Below are 18778 nucleotides of genomic sequence, written 5' to 3' on the forward strand. Positions count from 1 at the left end.
AACTTGTGGTTTTTGTTGTAGAAAAAAAATATTATACATGCCTAAGAATCATCTTCAGAGGAGGTTTCACGCGGGTTCAACAGGAAATAAATGTTTTCTCGGGACTAAATACAACATTCTGAAAATAGTTGGATAAGCCAACAGACATTTAAAACACACAGAAAGTGAATAATACCTAGCTGTACTTCACATCTTGGGTATCTTTAAAGATTTGTAAAGGAGTAGAATAAAAGGTATTATTTTGAAAAAATCCCCATGATTATTTTCCTAACCTACGAAACATTAGTAGTAAAATTTCTGGACGATAAATGTTTCTCATCTTCTATTGCTCTATAAAAAATAAAGGAAATTAAATCTTCTTAGTCCGCACACGGAGACCCTACCAGTTGCCGCATAATACATATCAGTTTGGGATAATGCACGTTCGCGATTACAACGCGGCCTAATTTCATATCGCAATAAGTGCACACTTATTAGAGGTTTCATTTAATAAAAAGCAGATAGTTTTAAAATTGAATTGAATTTACAATGTATGAAATTGGAGTATATAGGAAAAGGGTAAGAAAAGTTAGATACACTTTGAAGTAAATGTTATAAATATGTAACTTCTCTACTTTCACTTCAAGAAAAAAAATGGATTCAGACAGCACGTGCGAAATAGGTATTGAGAATCAATTATGAATTAAAGTAGTAAAAAGTCGCTCCACTTCGTGCCTTTATAGAGAGAAGATTGTGTACCTACTACCAACTGGTTATAGGAACAGTATTATTTTCAGTTGATGCCATTCTCTCTGATGACCTCATCGCCATCTTTATGAAAAGTAGTTGCCTGCATGGTAGACAAGAGTGTGTACAAACGAGCTCTGGTGGATGGAGGATTGTAATATGGGGAACATCCATAACAGTCCCCGTTAAGTCTTAACTGAATTAAATCACATACTTACACGTCACAGGGAGGTTAACGCTTTATATATACATGTATATGAGGTTGATCGATATGTTTAAAGGTATACATAATTAACAATTCAGCTATAACTCCACATAGAGGGCCAGTATTGTTGTGGAATTTAAAAGTCTGTGTATTTCGAAATAAAAATACGGACTAGTTAAGGGTAATGTGTTTCTACATGCCATTTTATGTGATATATATTATCAGAAGAGAGGATAAAGCAACACAGAACTTACAAACTTCAAAAAGGTAAAGAACCTCATTCATAAACCTCCAAATATGGTCCTTAATATATAGAGAAATGAAAGTAAATGTTGAATAGGAGTATTGGTAAGTAAGTAAGTAAGTAAGTAAGTAATTTTTATCTAAAGTCGGAACTATATACAGGTAACAATAAACATGAGCTGAGAGCTCTTTAACCGACTATATAGCATAAAATACACAAAGCACTAATGATATATAATTGCATGCATAGACATAAAAACAGAAATTTGAAATAAAACAGGACGCATACATGTATACAGACATCACAAGCCATGCATATATATATATATATATATATATATATATATATATATATACAGAGACTAGCTATATTAAGATGCACAGCACTGAAAAAAGTTTTCAACACAAACATAAAAATATGGATATATACATAGACTAAATAAATATGCATATGTTCAGTGCAGAAGTGCCACACATGTCAACGGGCAATAACTAAAATTTGACATAATAAATGAATGATATATAGTTAATTTACTGTTCGTTATCTTCACCTTACATATGGTTAATTTACCTAATTTGCTAAGATGTTTGCCTATTCGTTTAAGAACATTTAATTGCCTTACTGCCTTTTTACAAATATTGATAATATGTGTGTTGAAAGAAATATTCCGGATTGCTACTAAATATTACGGTTATAATGCGTTGGTGGCGGAAAACTTCAATTTTACAGATAATATGGCCGATCTAGGTATCTTATGTATGGAAAGCCGTAGGGTACCCCCACATTATTATTATTTTTCCCTATATAAAATAACGAAATTATAATCTCTTCCAAAATTAAAAATTTTCCCCTATTTGCTGACATTATTATTATATCGCAGCGATAATAATAATCTGTCCCGATTCTCAGACCCCAATTTATAATTTCATCCCCAAAAGAAAAATTATTCTTCATTTATGACATTATTATAATTATAAATACTGCCGCAATAAAAGTCACACATTATCTTTAGAAATACAATCTTTCCACCACAATAATAATTACTGAACATCAACAATAATTATCTTTTTTATTTGAACACTACTTTAAGAATATAATCTGTATTGACAATAATAATTCTGGACCAGCCAAAAAGACAAGATTATTATTGTTGGTGGAAAAGATTTGGACGCTTGAAACAAGAAACGTTTGTCTGAATCGGATTCACAATAATAATCTCCGACTTCAGAATGGCAGATATTATATGAAGCGTGAAAGCAGATATTATTTGAAGCGTGAAGGCAGATATTATTTGAAGCGTGACGAAAAGAAGCACCCCATTGAGAAAGATTAGCACGTGACGCAAGCGGCACGTATGATTACAGTACTTTATTGTCTGACAGACCTAACTGTTATTCAACTTATTGACTTATGGATAGAGGCAAGGCTACAATAACATACATGTGTTATTATGTGCAAAGTCAGGTACCTCATCATCTGTTAGGAGCTCTAAACAGCTTAACATTGGCCATATTCTCAGACTAGGGTCATAGGGTCAGGTACAGGTATTCAGCATCAAGACATTATCAGTGGGTTTTAATGAATTCATTCTAAATTCCCTGTTACAACTGATGTCACCAGCATCTTCCTCTTGAAAGAATGTTCAAGCCATTTCAGCCCCATAATTTATTTGTAGCTTGAAAATGCTCCGATAGGTAAATATGTATGCATCATTACATGTATATTATGACCCTATCACTGATAGAAGTTTATAAGTGGCACAACTTAGTCGCTAGTAGTAGTAGCCTGTTGTCCTCAAAATAAAATAAAGCAAACTGTCGCAGTCATCCAGTTGCTTTAGGTGGGGTCGAAGAAGGGGGGGGGGTGCCAAACATCATCTTGGTACAATTGTCTCTCTGTAGATCTATGTAGTATATTATGGAGACACAATAATGATATTTTAGGATGTAATTAAATTGTACAGTCCCAGGCACATAGTATTGGGGGAGGGGACTCTCCTATTATTTTTTCAACATAAAGTTTAACTGTTACTTTACTATGAAAATGTTCATGGAAATCCCCCCTTGGCAGTGAATTGAAATGCAGTCATGTTAAATGGAAGGAAAATAACTTTTGTTCACCAAATAATACCACTACCACCCCCACCCCCCCACCCCCCATTTGGTCTGTAATGTTCTATGGTGATAAATGTTTAGGAAAATTAAATTCATTTGTAGATCTACTGTAGAATTCATTTGTTGTATGTACTGATATTGCTCTCTCCTATTCGTAGTTGCTTGATCACATTATACAATTATTGACTTTTAATGAGGTCTACTCGTAACTATATGGAACTAGTCAGGTATTGGTTGACCAAGACAGAGTAGACTGAATTAAACGTTTTATTGAATAATCAGGAATTTTACAACATTTTTGACACTATAAACTATATAGTTCATATAGTTCCTGCCTCCAGCAAATATAAACACAAAATAAGATGTGTTATGTAAAAAAAAAAACACACCAAAAAACCCATAATTACTGGGTATATGTAAACAGTTTCTGAATCAAAACTGTTTTTAAAAAGTGGAAAAGAGTATTATAACAATAAATACTCCATCAATAAGTAATAAAGGTGTTTTGTCTCTTTGATACTTGGCGTCTGCCATTGTGTATCTTCACAACGACACATCCGTTAAAATGTGCAATTTGATTGGTTGATAAAATTGTAAGCAAATCTACAGTTTGTTAAGAGGGGAACCCGAATTAACCTCCTGGAACTTCATTTGAGGTGAACTCACTCTGAGGTACACCCATTTGGAAAGAGAGTCTGGACCAATCAGAGAACTTCAGTTCCTGATAATTTGATAAAGTATCATAATCTTTAACCTCATGTTACACCAATGGCAAAAAATTGCTTCAGTTTCAATTAACAATATTTACTGAATATGACTGTCGCCACTTTATTAGGCAGGCGGTCTGGGGGCTGCCTTGAGGCCCCCAGGGAGTCCAAGGCAAAGCCCTTGTGAGTTTACAGAGTTTATAGGGCTTGAAATGCATCTCCTATTTAAGTCATTTGTACTATTTTCTATTTTTAATAAGGTGAAATTAGTATCGGTTTTATCGTTTAGTATACTTTTCTAAACAAGATACCACGATATACCTTAAATTTGAAAAATTATTGGGGGGGGGGGTTACCGGCTGCCCCCCCCCCCCTTAATTCCACCACTGCCCTTGGATCCCCCTTAAATCCACCACTGCCCTTGGATTTCATAAGATAATGTTTTATATCTATAACATATATGTTCAACTACAACAGAATATAATTATTTCTAAACACTGAGAACTTGTTTTCCTTTTGGACCTGGATATAAAATGTATGGAATTACCCTAAACAGTCCCTTTACACAAGAATTAAAATGAGACAGAATCTGCTCTAATGTTGAAATTCCAAGTATGGAAGTTTAAAGTTTGAGATTTTGTCATATATTTTTTAAGGGTGTCCTCAAAAGATCTGTGTGGATCCTGGAACAGAGAATGGAATCGTTGCAGCATTTCGTTTAATCCTGTTTAGAAGGAAATGGCAATTCAGTGACTTGGGGAAAAGCTGGAGCAAATCAAGGTAACACAAATAAAATAGTACTACATGTATATATCTATGTGAAATTTTACGCACACAGTGACATGATATATTTATTATTAGTAGATCAAGTGAGCTTTTCTGACCTCCTCTTGTCTGTTATCTGTCTGTTTGTAAACTACATTTTTATCTTCTCTAGAACCACCTGGCCAAATTCAATTAAACTTGGCACAAATAATCCTTCAAAGTTGGATAATTGGGATGTTTAAATGGAGGGTCACACATCCTTCAAAGGGGAGATAATCAAGAAAAGGCAAAAATAGGTGGGGTCATTTAAAAATCTTTATCTTGAGAACCACTGGCTAAACAAGTTGAAATGTTCATGAAAGACATAGTGTAGATTCAAGTTTGGTCAAATTGTGGCCCATGAAGTAGGGTTAGGCATTCAGAAAGGAATATCTTTTAAAAAGATTATTTTCCAGAATAGCAAGGTCATGTTTGTCATATTGATATTGAGACATACCCATGATACTGTAAACCAACTTTTATTCGCATGTGAGAAATTTTCGTGAAGTTTGCGAGATCCTCATCATTAATGTATTTTGTATTTGTTTAAGATTATCTTGGTCGCGAATATTGTTCACCGAGAACCAGTTGTAAATTGCTAAATTGTCAACTAATCGTCATGAATAGAAGTTGGTATACAGTATGTGAATTGAAGTTAGGTTATGTCATGACCCTTAGGTTGGGATTACAATGAAAGGTGATGAACGAACAGTGATCAATCTCATAACTCATACAAGTAATACAAATTAGAAAGTTGGGCAAACACGGACCCCTGATACTAAATTGGTTGTCGTCCGCTGTCATGCGTTAACAATTGAACATTTTTATCTTCTTCTTGATAACTACCAGTCCAATTCTTTTCAAATTTAGTATGAAGCATCTTTTGAACAAGGGGGACATAAATTGTAAATTTCATGATCCCCGGGGTAGGGGTTCTGACCCCGGGGTGGGACCAAACTTAGAATATAGTGTTTTTGTACAAGTTTGCTGATACTGTATATAATTTAAATGCATACCAAGGAATAGCAGAAAAAGATGTACAAAAAATGGTGAATTTCACAAACCAGGGTTTTGACTCTAGGATGGGTCCAAATTAGTCATATCGTTTAATGTTAATATACCTATTATGCCCACCTTCAAAGAAGAGGGGTATTTTGCTTTGCACCTGTTGGTCGGTCAGTAGACCACATGTTGTCTGCTCAATATCTTGAGAACCATTCACTTGATCATAATGATATTTCATATGTGGGTTGGTAATGAGTAAAAGAGGACCCATATATTTTTTCAGGTCAAAGGTCAATCTACTCTGGACATAGGAATAGACTGTCCGCTCAATATCTTGAGAACCCTTTGCTTGACAGACATCAAACTTGGTACACTGGTACATCCTAAGGAGTAGATGACGCCTATTGATTTTGAGGTCACATGGTCAAAGGTCAAACTGGACATAGGAATACACTGACCACTCAATGTCTAGAGAACCCTTTGCTTGACTGACATTAAACTTGGTTTACTGGTATATCTTCAGAAGAAGATGACTCCTATTGATTTTGAGGTCACATGGTCAATCCACTCTTGACATAGGAATATATTGTCTGCTCAACATTTTGAATTGATGATACTACTATCAATTAAATGATGTGTGTGTATAACTCTTTTAAATTTTTCACCCTGGGGGTATATGTGTTTTACAAACATCTCTTGTACTATGTGAAGCCTTTCATCAGTGTATGTACTTAAGAGGGCATTGAAGTTGTAAGAACACATCTTGTTTTATACTTTTGCTGAATGTTAAAATTTAGATTAGATTTCAGAACAGGAAATTATTTCTAGATTCCATAGCCCTTGGGAGTAGTGATAATTTTTCACTAGTACTCAGGTTACCGATAAATTTAGGCCTGTGGGCCTCTTGCTCAATTTATATACTGGGTATGTTGAATATGTCTAGAGATTCATTGTGCAATTATAATAGATTTTTTTTCTATTTTAGGTGCTTCACAATACTTCTATGCAGTTCAATAAAATACAGTGCCTAATTTACAGAGACTTGTATTTAAACAATTTCCAAGATATTGAGGAAGATTTTACATGTGTGGCAACATCTATTTTGCATCAGCATGATCTGCCTTTGCTTGACACCTTGAGAGACTGGACCTCTGCTCGTCATCTCTGCATATATCTGAGGGAGTGCATGATGCATTTGCGTCGTGTCACTCGATGCAAACTTCCGTTGCTTTCGATAAGTAGGGGTAGGTATCGAGGACATTTCGGGTCACTGGATCTTTAATACGGCATGTAGACATAAACAGACGATAGGGAGAAGTCGTTGGATCTTTTTCCAACGTAGATATCGCCAGAAACCGGTAGGCGGAGAGTAGAAATTGTTAAAAACAAGCCGTGAATCGAGGGCCCCCCAGAAATCCAAGATGGCGAGTGTCGTCCCTTTACTTTTGTTGAATGTACACATGATACACCTTGTTTAAAACCTCGAAAAAAGCGGATTTTGGTGGTGGATTTTATTTATATAATTTATTATTCGGACACAAATCATGCAAAACTTCAATTTATTATTCGGGAACAAATAATACAAAACTTCAATATCTGACAACCGAGCCCCTGTGGTAAACAGCGGATCTAAATCATCTAATATTCTTAATTACAATAATAATCATACACTAAAAGATATGTGGTGCACTAATATAAATGTCAATCTTTTAAAATAATCGTACAAATAAACCGATGCTTTTACTTGTCATTTATAGTCGTTTGTTCATTTTCAAAGTCAAATGACCCTTCTCTTATTTGGTGAACTCGTGCTGCTCGTGCTGTGAAACAATGTACTGACAAGTGGTGGAAATAACACAGGTGTTTGTATACAGGACGTCGAGGTTGGTTTTGCTGTTTTCCGCAACACTCAACAATTTTTCAGTTATCTGGTGGCGCCCAGTTTTTATTGGTGGAAGAGAGAACCCAGACACAATGTACCTGGGAAGAGACCACCGACCTTCCGAAAGTAAACTGGGAAACTTTTGCCAGAGAGATTTTTATGAGCATATTAATTGTATCAATTTCTAATCCAAGAAAAGTAAGTACAGAAACAGGACCAATGGTTTCCTCCTCTGCTAATGGAATACCAAGCTCAGTACACAAATTTATAAACTCTGACATGAGTTTTTGACAATTGTTTGATCCTAACCTTCCAGCATCTAACCCTGACCAGATTCTTGTTAACCAATGCAGAAATGTAGCAAAACTCTCCCAAATCTTGCAACTTATCGAGCACCCCATAGGTAAACACTTATCTATGTAAAATAAAGAATCAATTGAAAACCCTAATAAATCAAAGTCACTTGGGTTCACAGGAATTAATCTGAAAGCACTTTTGATATCTACTTTACCAAGCAAGGCCCCTTTTCCGAGATTACCTGTCATTTCAACCACATTGTCAAAAGATGAGTAATGGACAGAACATATATCTGGGTCTTTAAAGTGATTTATACTTTTGAATTTTGGATATGAAAGGTGCATAATCATACGCCAACCCATCAGATTTGGTATTACTCCTACGGGTGAAATATGGAGATTAGCTAAAGGAATATCAAGAAAAGGGCCCATAATTCTACCCAACTCTACCTCTTTCCAAACTTTATCTAACAATTCCTCACGATGGTCAGTGGCTGATGTCAAATATTTTGACATGGAATAAATTTTTGTTCCATTGTAATGTAATCTAAATCCCTCAGTAAATCCCTGTTTTAATTCAAGTGCTGCAGTTTTATTTGGGTATGCTTCAAGACTGCAAATTAACCTGTCAACTTTAATTGGTGTTTTCCCCCAAATCCCACAGGTTTGTTGGAATATGAGTAATGATATTTAGTGTTGGGCAAGTAATGCCTTGGGAGGTTTGATGCCTGGGGTGCTCGGGGACGAAAACGAATTGGTGAAAAAGATGGGGGGGGGGGGTGTTTAGCATTTACCTGCGCATTATTATACCCATAATGCCCCGACTGATTTTGAGCTTGAGGGTATGAAAATGCCCAAGGGCACTGCGATACTGGATGGTTACCTCGACATTTGATGCAAACATGATTGTAGGAACATATTGGACGAACACAAACCCCCCTATGATTGAAATCAAAACATGTGCATGTTGACATAGAGGGGACTGTGGAAGGGGTTTGAAGTGCAATTGTTGGCACATGTTCATTATCTACATTTCCCCATGGAAGTGTTAGATAAAGGCTACGACGAAGATGGAATTGCTCGTCATAGTTTTTGAAACCTAGACCCCCAACTCTGGATGCTCCCAACCTAACATCATGCATATATTTGAATAATCCCTGCACAGAATCAAGGTGAACTGCAGAGTTGATGCTGCTATATATAATAAAAGCATCTGTCCATTTTTCAATGCTATTAATTTTGACAGATGGTTTTGTAGTTTCCCTTGTGACCAGTTCCCCCTTTCCATTTATGTAGATAGATTTTTCTGAGGGAACTGCATTAGCATTGTGCAGTAGGAATGCAAGGTCTACATAAGCTGAACTTATAATTTTTGATTTAATATTTTGTGACACATTTACTGCCAACTGTTGTGTTATACTTGGTAGCATTTGAAGTGTACCTTGCAAATCACTATTGGTATTCCCAATGTCAGAGCTACATGCAGGTGTGGTGGTTGAAGGTTGAATATATGCAGCCGTAGATGTTGGGGGTTGGACACCATCCTTCTCGATATTCCCGAGTTCTAGGTCTGCGTCAAACTCTTCCGACCTCTTTAACCTCCGATTTGTTGCTCGCCCTGCTGAAGCTATTCCACCTGTTGCTCGCAATGCGTCCTTGGCTTTCTTAGATTTCACTCGTGGCATTGTGATAACCAAACAAAACAACAATAGCAAAAATTATTCTTTAAAGGGACTGGTCCACGATTTTTGATAAAAATATTTTTCATTTTTGATGGAAAACATTAAAAATATAACTAATTTTATATTGACAGCAAAAATGTTGACCTTCTGAATGCAAGAATAAAAGCAATATCTGATGTAAATAAAGACTCGAATCTTTTAATGTATACAAACAAACCAGTGAAATATTAATTTTGTAATATAAAACATCTTAATTTTACATAGTCACAAATTTTAACTTTTAGGTGACACATTTTACACAAAGAATGCTTGAAATGTGAAAAATATAATAAACTTGGATCAATTTCCATTTCTTTTGAAAATTTCGTAAACAATAGCATACCCAAATCTTTGTTTACAAAACAATTAATAAACTCTCTAAAATGAGTTTCTGTGATAATGTATAACCTTAATTTTTTATGTGAACTCTTTTAAACACATTAGACAGAATAGTTTTTGATCATTAAAAGTGAAAAACAAAATTTTGGGGAAAATCGTGAATCAGTCCCTTTAAAATATTACCCTAAATTTTTTTTTTACAAAATGCAAGTATACGAGCCGCGTTTATTCGAATTTTTAATCTATTTCAATCTGACAAATATCGACCACTAAATACTAAATACGTGAATCATCGATGTAAACAAACAATACAAATATGTTTTAAAAATATTCCATTCAGCAATATTTAAAAGAAATAAAGCAGGATTGCGATTATCTTGTGAAATTTTCAAGAGCTTAAATTGTATGCTACCTTTCTGTTTGAAGAGCATGTAAAAAGGGATGGGTAATACCGAACCTGATCAGGTAGGCCAAACCCGAGCCAAAATACAGACATTTCCTCACAAGATAAAGCCATCTATATTACAATTATATAGATGCTATTATAGTATACGGCTTAAATGGTAAATATTACACTCCCTCGGACTTTAAATATTATGATACTGTTTCATATCTTGCTTATCAATTTGTAAATACCTGTGATTTTAATAAGAATATATTATTTATTCCTAAACACCGAAACTCTCGTTATTCTTTTTGAACACGGAGATACAGGGGAATACTGAAACTTCCGTTACAATTTATGGGGGCTCGTCCTGAGGATAACCGAGTTAGTTTTCAGTGTTTTAGTGAGTGTTCATACGTCACTTGGTTGACGGTTTCAAATGTAAACAATGTCCTTGTGGGATGGGATTCTGGCTTTTAAAAAAAAATTCATACCTGATTTTCATGCGTAGTCAGAGTAGATTGGATGAAAAAACTTCTAAATGGCAATTTATTCAGGATTTTAAGGAAACAGCGCACGTTTCCGATGTCACAAACAACGATATTTCTAAATCCGCTCTTCGCAACTTGCATGTTTGTGATTCAGCATACGACACGCTTCTCCGAATTGATCGGTTGAGCAAGGATTCAAATCAGACCTTTCTGATCAAAAAATCAGTTGATAATCATAGTTATTATCACATATTTCCAGAATATAATACAGATAACGAGCAAAACACAAGTCTTTCTCCGGTAAACAAACAAAATATAGCGATTCGTCCGATCACGTGACCTACAGTACCAGTCAAAAGTCGCGGCGAAAGGAATCTACAGAAAACAATACCAGTCTCTCTTTTAGCGAAATGAAGCAAAGAAAGCAAATTGCTTTTGCTGAAAACAAACATAGAATACACAGTAGCGATAAAACGACAGTTTTACAAGATCTAGAATTAGACCAAAGGGATTCAGAAATGAAATGGAATTTTCATGACAAAACTTCAGACTTGTCTCAATCAAGAATAGATCATTTTGAACAAGTGTCAATGTGGAACTCGTGGAACGATTCAGAAAAAATCTACACAATTAGCCATGGGCTCGAGAGGACGAGCACTAAGGGTTTTAAATGAACTCACACATCGCGAGCTAAGCAACTATTCAGAGCTCAAGAACGCGCTTTCGCAACGATTTTCACCTGCCGACCGCGATTTTTGAAACAGATAGAGGATGATTTGGGAATCAGCTGCAGATTATGGTTATGTGCTTAGACTACTAGCTAGTCGTGCCTTTCCTACATTTCCGCCTGAGATGCGAGAGAGCTTAACTGTTGAACAGTATGTAACAGACTTAGGATCGCAAAAACTGAAACGATATGTTCAATTTTCTCATACTAGTATTCTAGACCGTGCTATATCTTTAGCTCTAGATATAACACTAGAGTTCGAATCGTTTGAGGGAACACAAGACACAATAAGAAAGCCGGGAGACGCTGAAAAATCTTCCATTCGCTCAACTGTAACACTGAAAACAAATTATTCTAGTAATCATGTTGATATGGATAATGTAGAAAAATCTATCAAACAAATTGTTCAGAAAACACTAGCTACATTCATGGAGAACAAACACGGAAGTGTTGACGACAATAAAATTACACGTTGAACTACTTCTCGTGATATAAAGTGTTGTTTCAGTTGTAAACAAAACGGTCACATAAGTAGGAACTGTCCTCTGAAACAACAGAGAGATTCCAGAAGTATACAAGACAATGGAACTAAGAGTGATTCTAGTCATTTAAAAGCGAACGGGCTGCGCGCAGGGCCATAAGCCAAGCCCCAAAGAAAACTCAAAGAGATGAGAAAAACAGGCCAACCAAATACGCCCCTGTTAGGTTAAACGTAATTTGTAATAGTTGTTGACGTCAAAATTTGTTCAAGAAACTTTCGTTTCCTAGTTGACACCGGTTCCTCTACGAGTTTAATCTCAATTGACATTTACGAGTCACTTCCTGTGAAGTTCCAGTTAAATGACTAGAAAATGACTTTAACAACAGCGGACGGAGAATTGATAACTGTGTAAAACAAACCTTGAGTTGTCAATAAATGACATGGATTTCATTACAGCAATTGTTGTAGCAAAGCTCGGTGGTTTGTCAGGAATACTTGGACTGGACTTTCTGACAAAATATGATGCCCTGATCAATACCAGTAGTAGAATGTTACATTCGCCGTATTTTGGTGAAACTTGCATGGTAAGAGAAGATGATTTGCAATGTACTTGCGCTATAATTCGTATCTCTGAAACTGTGAACATACCCGATAAAAGCGAAATGCTTATCAAAGGCAAGATATGTGGCAAATTTCCGTATGACAACGATAGTATAATTGAGCCACTGCATGGGGAGAAAATAGGGAAACAAAATCAGTTGTAGAAACAAAGGGAACTGAGGTTGTATTCTCAGTCTTAAATCCTACTAACGACACCGTCACTCTAAAAAGAATACCTCAATTGCTTCGGTACAACAATAGATTCAGTCAATGACTGGACTGGTTCTAGTATTGTCAATGATACTCGCACCGAGACTATACGAGATTTGCCCAAACATAAGAAACCTTTACTTAAATATTCGTCTCCACATCTTACAGACAAGCAACGCGAACTATTGAAAAACACGCTGATGCGCTTTTCTGATGTATTTATTGAGCCGACAGGTGCGTTGGGACGCACAGACCTTGTAAAACATAACATAAATACTGGTTATGCAAAACCAATCAAATTACCACCAAGACGCCTCCCTATGCATCAGAACAAGATAGCGGAAAAATAAATTGATCAAATGCTTAAGACCGACATCATTGAACCCAGCTGTTTTCCGTGGGCAGCGCCGATAGTTCTTGTTAAAAAGAAGAACGGAACGACGCGATTCTGTGTCGACTTCCGCAAACTAAACACAGTAACGATGAAGGACGCATACCCATTACCACGGGTGGACGAATCTTTAGACACTCTGTCTGGAGCTCAATGCTTCTGTACTCTTGATCTAGCTAGCGGCTATTGGCAAGTTGCAATGAACGAATCTGACAAGGAAAATACTGCGCTTGCAACACACAAGGGGTTATTTCAATTTAAAGTTTTACCCTTTGGCCTTTCTAATAGCCCGGCTACATTTGAGCGCCTTATGGAAGCCATACTCTCAGGACTACAATGGGGAAAATGTCTAGTTTATCTGGACGATATTATTACATTTGGTTCAACATTTTAGGAAACTCTTGAGAATTTCACACTGATATTAGACAGACTAAGATCTGCAAACTTAAATCTAAAACTAAAAAAATGTACATTGTTTCAGGAAAGCGTGACTTTCCTAGACCACATAGTATCTCATGATGGCATTAGATGCAACCCAGAGAAAATTACCGCCATCAAAAACTGGAGTACACCAATGTCAGTTACAGACGTCAGAAGCTTTATTGGAATAGCCTCTTACTACCGCAGATTTATACAAGACTTTTCAAATGTGGCCTATCCATTGACGCGATTAACACAAAAAATAAGAAGTTTGAGTGGTCTGAAGATTGTGAGAAAGCTTTTAACATTTTAATACATCTCCTAACGACAGCACCTATACTGTCTTATCCTAAAACAGATGACACATTTATACTGCATACAGACGCCGGTGCTTTTGGAGTCGGTGCTGTATTACCACAACTTTAAAACGGCAACGAAGTTGTCATTGCCTATGGCAGCAAGACCCTCTTTAGATCCCAGATGGGATATTGCACAACATACCGCGAGCTTCTGGCCGTGGTTACATTTGTAAAACAATTTAGGCATTATCTATATGGCCGACCTTTTCTTCTCAGAACAGACCATGCGTCCCTAATATGGCTTAAGAATTTTAAGGGGCCAGAAGGTTTACTAGCGCGATGGATATCTCTGTTAGAAACTTATGACTTCACCATAGAGCATTGCAACGCAGATGCATTATCTAGAAAACCTCGTCAAAGATGCAAAAGAGAAAACAGTGTTCAACTGTTGGGGAATGCTCTTATCAATGAAGTGACCAGCCATGATACCTGCAGGCATTGCCCAGCTCATAATGTAATAAGACCAGAGTCCAACTGGTTTGAACAGTGGAGTTTAAAATTCCTTGAAGATCAGCAGGAAAATGATCCAGCTATTAGAAAAACAAAATGCCTTGTTAAAGAGGAGAAAGAACTCCCAAAGATGAACGACCCCAATCAAGTTGTAAACACCTTACTCCGACAGTGGAAGCGACTGAAGGTAAGGGACAATGTTTTATACAGAGTATGGGAAACAGAGAATAAACAAACCATATTCCAGTTAGTGGCACCGAGATCCATGCGGAGAGAAATTATGCAACAATTGCATAATAACCGTACCTCAGGACACTTAGGACGCGAAAAGATTTTACAGTCTGTCAGAAGTCGATTTTATTGGCCTGTTATGTCCGATGCCGTTAATCGTTGGTGCCAGTCATGCAAGCCCTGTGCATTGAAAAAGCCAGGACCAGGAAAGGGAAAATCGCCCATGCAACATTATACGGTGTATGGTCCCATGGAATGTATTGCCATTGACATCGTAGGTCCATTACCAATGACCAAAAATGACAACCAGTATATCATGGTTATTGGAGATTATTTTTTCCAAATGGAAAGAAGCCTTCGCTTTGGCCGATCATACTGCTCAGACTGTGGCAGACAAGCTGGTTACAGAATTTATCTGTGGATTTGGAACACCCTATCGCATCCATACAGATCAAGGAAGGGAATTTGAATCAGATTTATTTTCTGCAATTTGCACACTCTTAGGAATAACCAAATCGCGCACCACGCCATACCACCCCCAATCTGACGGTATGATCGAGAGGTTTAATAGAACTTTACTATAGATGTTAGCTATTTTTGTAGACGAAAACAGAACTAATTGGGATGATCATCTGCCTTACCTGATGATGGCATACAGAGCCACAATACATGAAAGCACTAACAGTACTCCAAATCTTATCATGTTAGGGAGAGAAATATTTCTACCAATTATCGTCCTTGCTGGAAAGCCACCTACAGATCTAACAAACACTGAATGTCTCCATGCCTATGTCGAATGGGTAAAAAATGTGATGGAAATGTCATTTCCTACAGTGCATGAAAATTTAATGTCCAGTTTTAGAAAACAGAAACGATATCACGATATCAATTTAAAGCCTCGAGTGTTTGATGCAGGAGATATGGTGTGGAGATGGTATCCTTCCAAAGCTCGATAGAAATTAGGATATGGATGGACTAGGCCATATTGCGTTATTCGACGGTTCTCGGACATTGGTCCTCAATATGTCGTCGTAAGAGGCGATCACAAAAACCGAGGTCCCGTGCCAGAACAGGTGTGGCACGATTAAGAGACGTCCCTGCTCAAATGCCGTAAGCGGCGAGAAATAGGCCTAAATTTTGCAGCCCTTTACCGACAATGCTGACGTCTCATATGAATGAAAGATTCTCGAGAGGGATGTTAAACAATATTCAATTAATCAATCATGGTCTTTTTCATAGAAAAATAACGTTTAATGGTCCAACTACTAGAGGCCTATAACAAGTCCTTCCAATTGAATTCTGTAGACGAACAACGTTAGGAATAAACGATTCATGAATAGTTTTTTTTAGTTTGTTATAGCACGCTGGGTTGATACATTACAAGTATATGTGTGCTTTCGACATCAGAATTCATGATTATAAAGGAAATGTCACCTTCACTGAGGACAAATCTAGAAATTCCCCGGATATTCGACAGGTGGAAAGTGTTCAATAATGATATACGTGTATATATAAATTATTATCAACTCCATCTACACTCAGAAAACGTAGATTTCATTGGTAGATTTCAGTGTACATGAGATGCAAAAATGTGATGAAAGCCAGGATCTCATCAATATTATTTACTGATTATTATAGCTGCCCCTTCCTACAACGAGTCCATTTTGGGTTCTACAAATATTGCAGGCGAGGAAGATGGTGAACACACACAAGGGCAGCTGGACTTCACTCCTACATATACCTACTACGATTGGTCAAAGTCTACTTAGTACTAGAACCTTCATTGTTTCAAGACTACAGTGAAGAAATACTTCAGAAACGTTATAATTTCCATCTGTGATAATCAATAATTAACTTGAGATGTACGAACTTAATGACTGTAATTACGACAAGACGAAATGAATAAAAGTCTTGTGAAAAATATTCCCTCCCAGCTTAAAATGTTAACTTTTTCACTTGAACATTAAAAAATGGATTGAAGAGAAAAAATAGTTTGGATGTTTTCTCTGTTTAGCATATCTGACTTCCCAAACTAAATAATATTAAAAGGTTGTCAAAATAATCCACACTGTGTATTACAAATTATTACACTGGTTTAATTGTTTTTAAATCAACGTTTAAATATATTCGTTAATTGAAAATATGTAATGAAAATATATTAATTGTGTTTTTTGTTGTAGAAAAATGTACTTATATATGCCTAATAATCGTCTTCAGAGGAGGTTTCACGCGGGTTCAACATGAAATAAATGTTTTCTCGGGACTAAATGTTTCTGAAAATAGTTGGATAGGCCAACAGACATTAAATCATACAAAAATTCAACAATGCCCTAGCTGTACTTCACAACTGTAGGAATTTGTTTAAACATCTGTGAAGGAGCGGAGTGATTGGATCACATAATATTTACAGTATTTTGAAAAATCCTGATGATTATGTTCATAACCTTCGAGATACATGTACCAGTAGTAAAATCTCTAGACGTTAAATGGTTTCTCCATGAAAGGTATTTCCTCTATAACAAATAAAGGAAATAAAGAGTTATTAGTATATGATATGCGTGACTATTGAACAATTCAATGTGACACTCCATTTTACCTATAGTCCTCCGCTAGTCCGCACACAACTACACTACCAGATTCCGCATAACACAAATGCACGTCCGCGATTACAACGCGAGTTTCATAAGTGAATTGAATTTGCAAGGTATGAAATTGGAGTGTATAGAATAAAGGAAATAAAAGTACAATAAATCATCGAACTAAATGTTATTATGAATATGTGACTTCAAGTAAAACATGGATACAGAGAACACGTGCGCATACAAAAGAGAAATTGAGAATGAACTATAAATGAAAGTTGAAAGAAGTCGCAGAATTTCGTGCCTTTGAAGAGGGAAGATACATTATGTGTCTTTACAAAAAGTAGTTCGCGGAAATTCCCTGTCTCACAATGCCTGAATGGAAGAGTTTAGTTTGTGTGCAAAAGAATTCTGGTGGAAAAGTTTGTATGCCACCCACCACTTAGAAAAGGGGGTACCATTTGGGGGAACATCTGTAATGGTTCCCGTTGAATTTTGAAAGTAACACACATTCAGTAATTTTCATAGAAAATGTGCATTTGGTTTCAGTCCTGGGATCACACACTAAATAAAGAACATGGTATTTTTTTTATCATGCAAGGTGAAGATAACGAACAGTGATCAATCTCATAACTCCTACAAGCAATACAAAATACATAGTTGGGCAAACACGGACCCCTGGACACATCAGAGGTGGGATCAGGTAACTAGGAGGAGTAAGCAACCCCTGTTGACCGGTCATACCCGTCGTGAGCCCCATATCCTGATTAGGTAAACGGAGTTATCCGCAGTATAGGTATATTACACTCAAGTGAATGTTTTAAGATACTCATGTACCATGCCCATAATTCGACTTGTTTGACTCTTATGTACTTTTAAAACTTGCGTAGCAACGCAAATGAAAGGTGTAGGAACGCAGATTTAAAAGGCGTATAATGCAAAATAAAGGCGTAATAAACGCGAGTTTTAAGAGGCGTAATAACGCAAGAGAAGGGTGTAATATCGAGGATTTAAAGAGCGTAATATCGCGAATCAAATGTGCGATAACGTCAAGTCAAAAGGAGTGATAACACACACTTAATAGATGTTTAATGAATAGTATATATATATTTTTCAACTTCGTAAATGTGATAAGAAATATAACAATCTACCCGAAATACATAATAAGGGTATTTTTACACATTGTTTTGAACGTAAACTTTCTTCACAGGTGAAGTACCTCACTGTAGCTAACAACAAACGCTAGTAGTTTCCCCTTCAATGTATACCAAAAGAATATATTAAGTGCGAGTCTCATTAAGGATGTTAGTGTAATTCATTTATCAGAATAAAGTGATGAACACTACGAGATAGTTACAATATAATATCAGACAAACATTACTGAATCACCCTAATGTTGACAAAAAGTAGA

General features: G+C 36.3%; 1 long non-coding RNA gene across 1 annotated transcript; it reads left to right on the forward strand.

Moving 5' to 3' along the window:
• Nucleotides 1-1066: 1066 nt before the first annotated feature.
• LOC125649874 (uncharacterized) lies at nt 1067-7552 on the forward strand. The gene is made up of 3 exons (XR_008803438.1): nt 1067-1198; nt 4653-4776; nt 6791-7552. It is a non-coding gene; the product is annotated as an uncharacterized LOC125649874 (long non-coding RNA).
• Nucleotides 7553-18778: the final 11226 nt, after the last annotated feature.

This window comes from Ostrea edulis, chromosome 5 (genome assembly GCF_947568905.1).
Source record: "Ostrea edulis chromosome 5, xbOstEdul1.1, whole genome shotgun sequence".
NCBI lineage: Eukaryota > Metazoa > Mollusca > Bivalvia > Ostreida > Ostreidae > Ostrea > Ostrea edulis.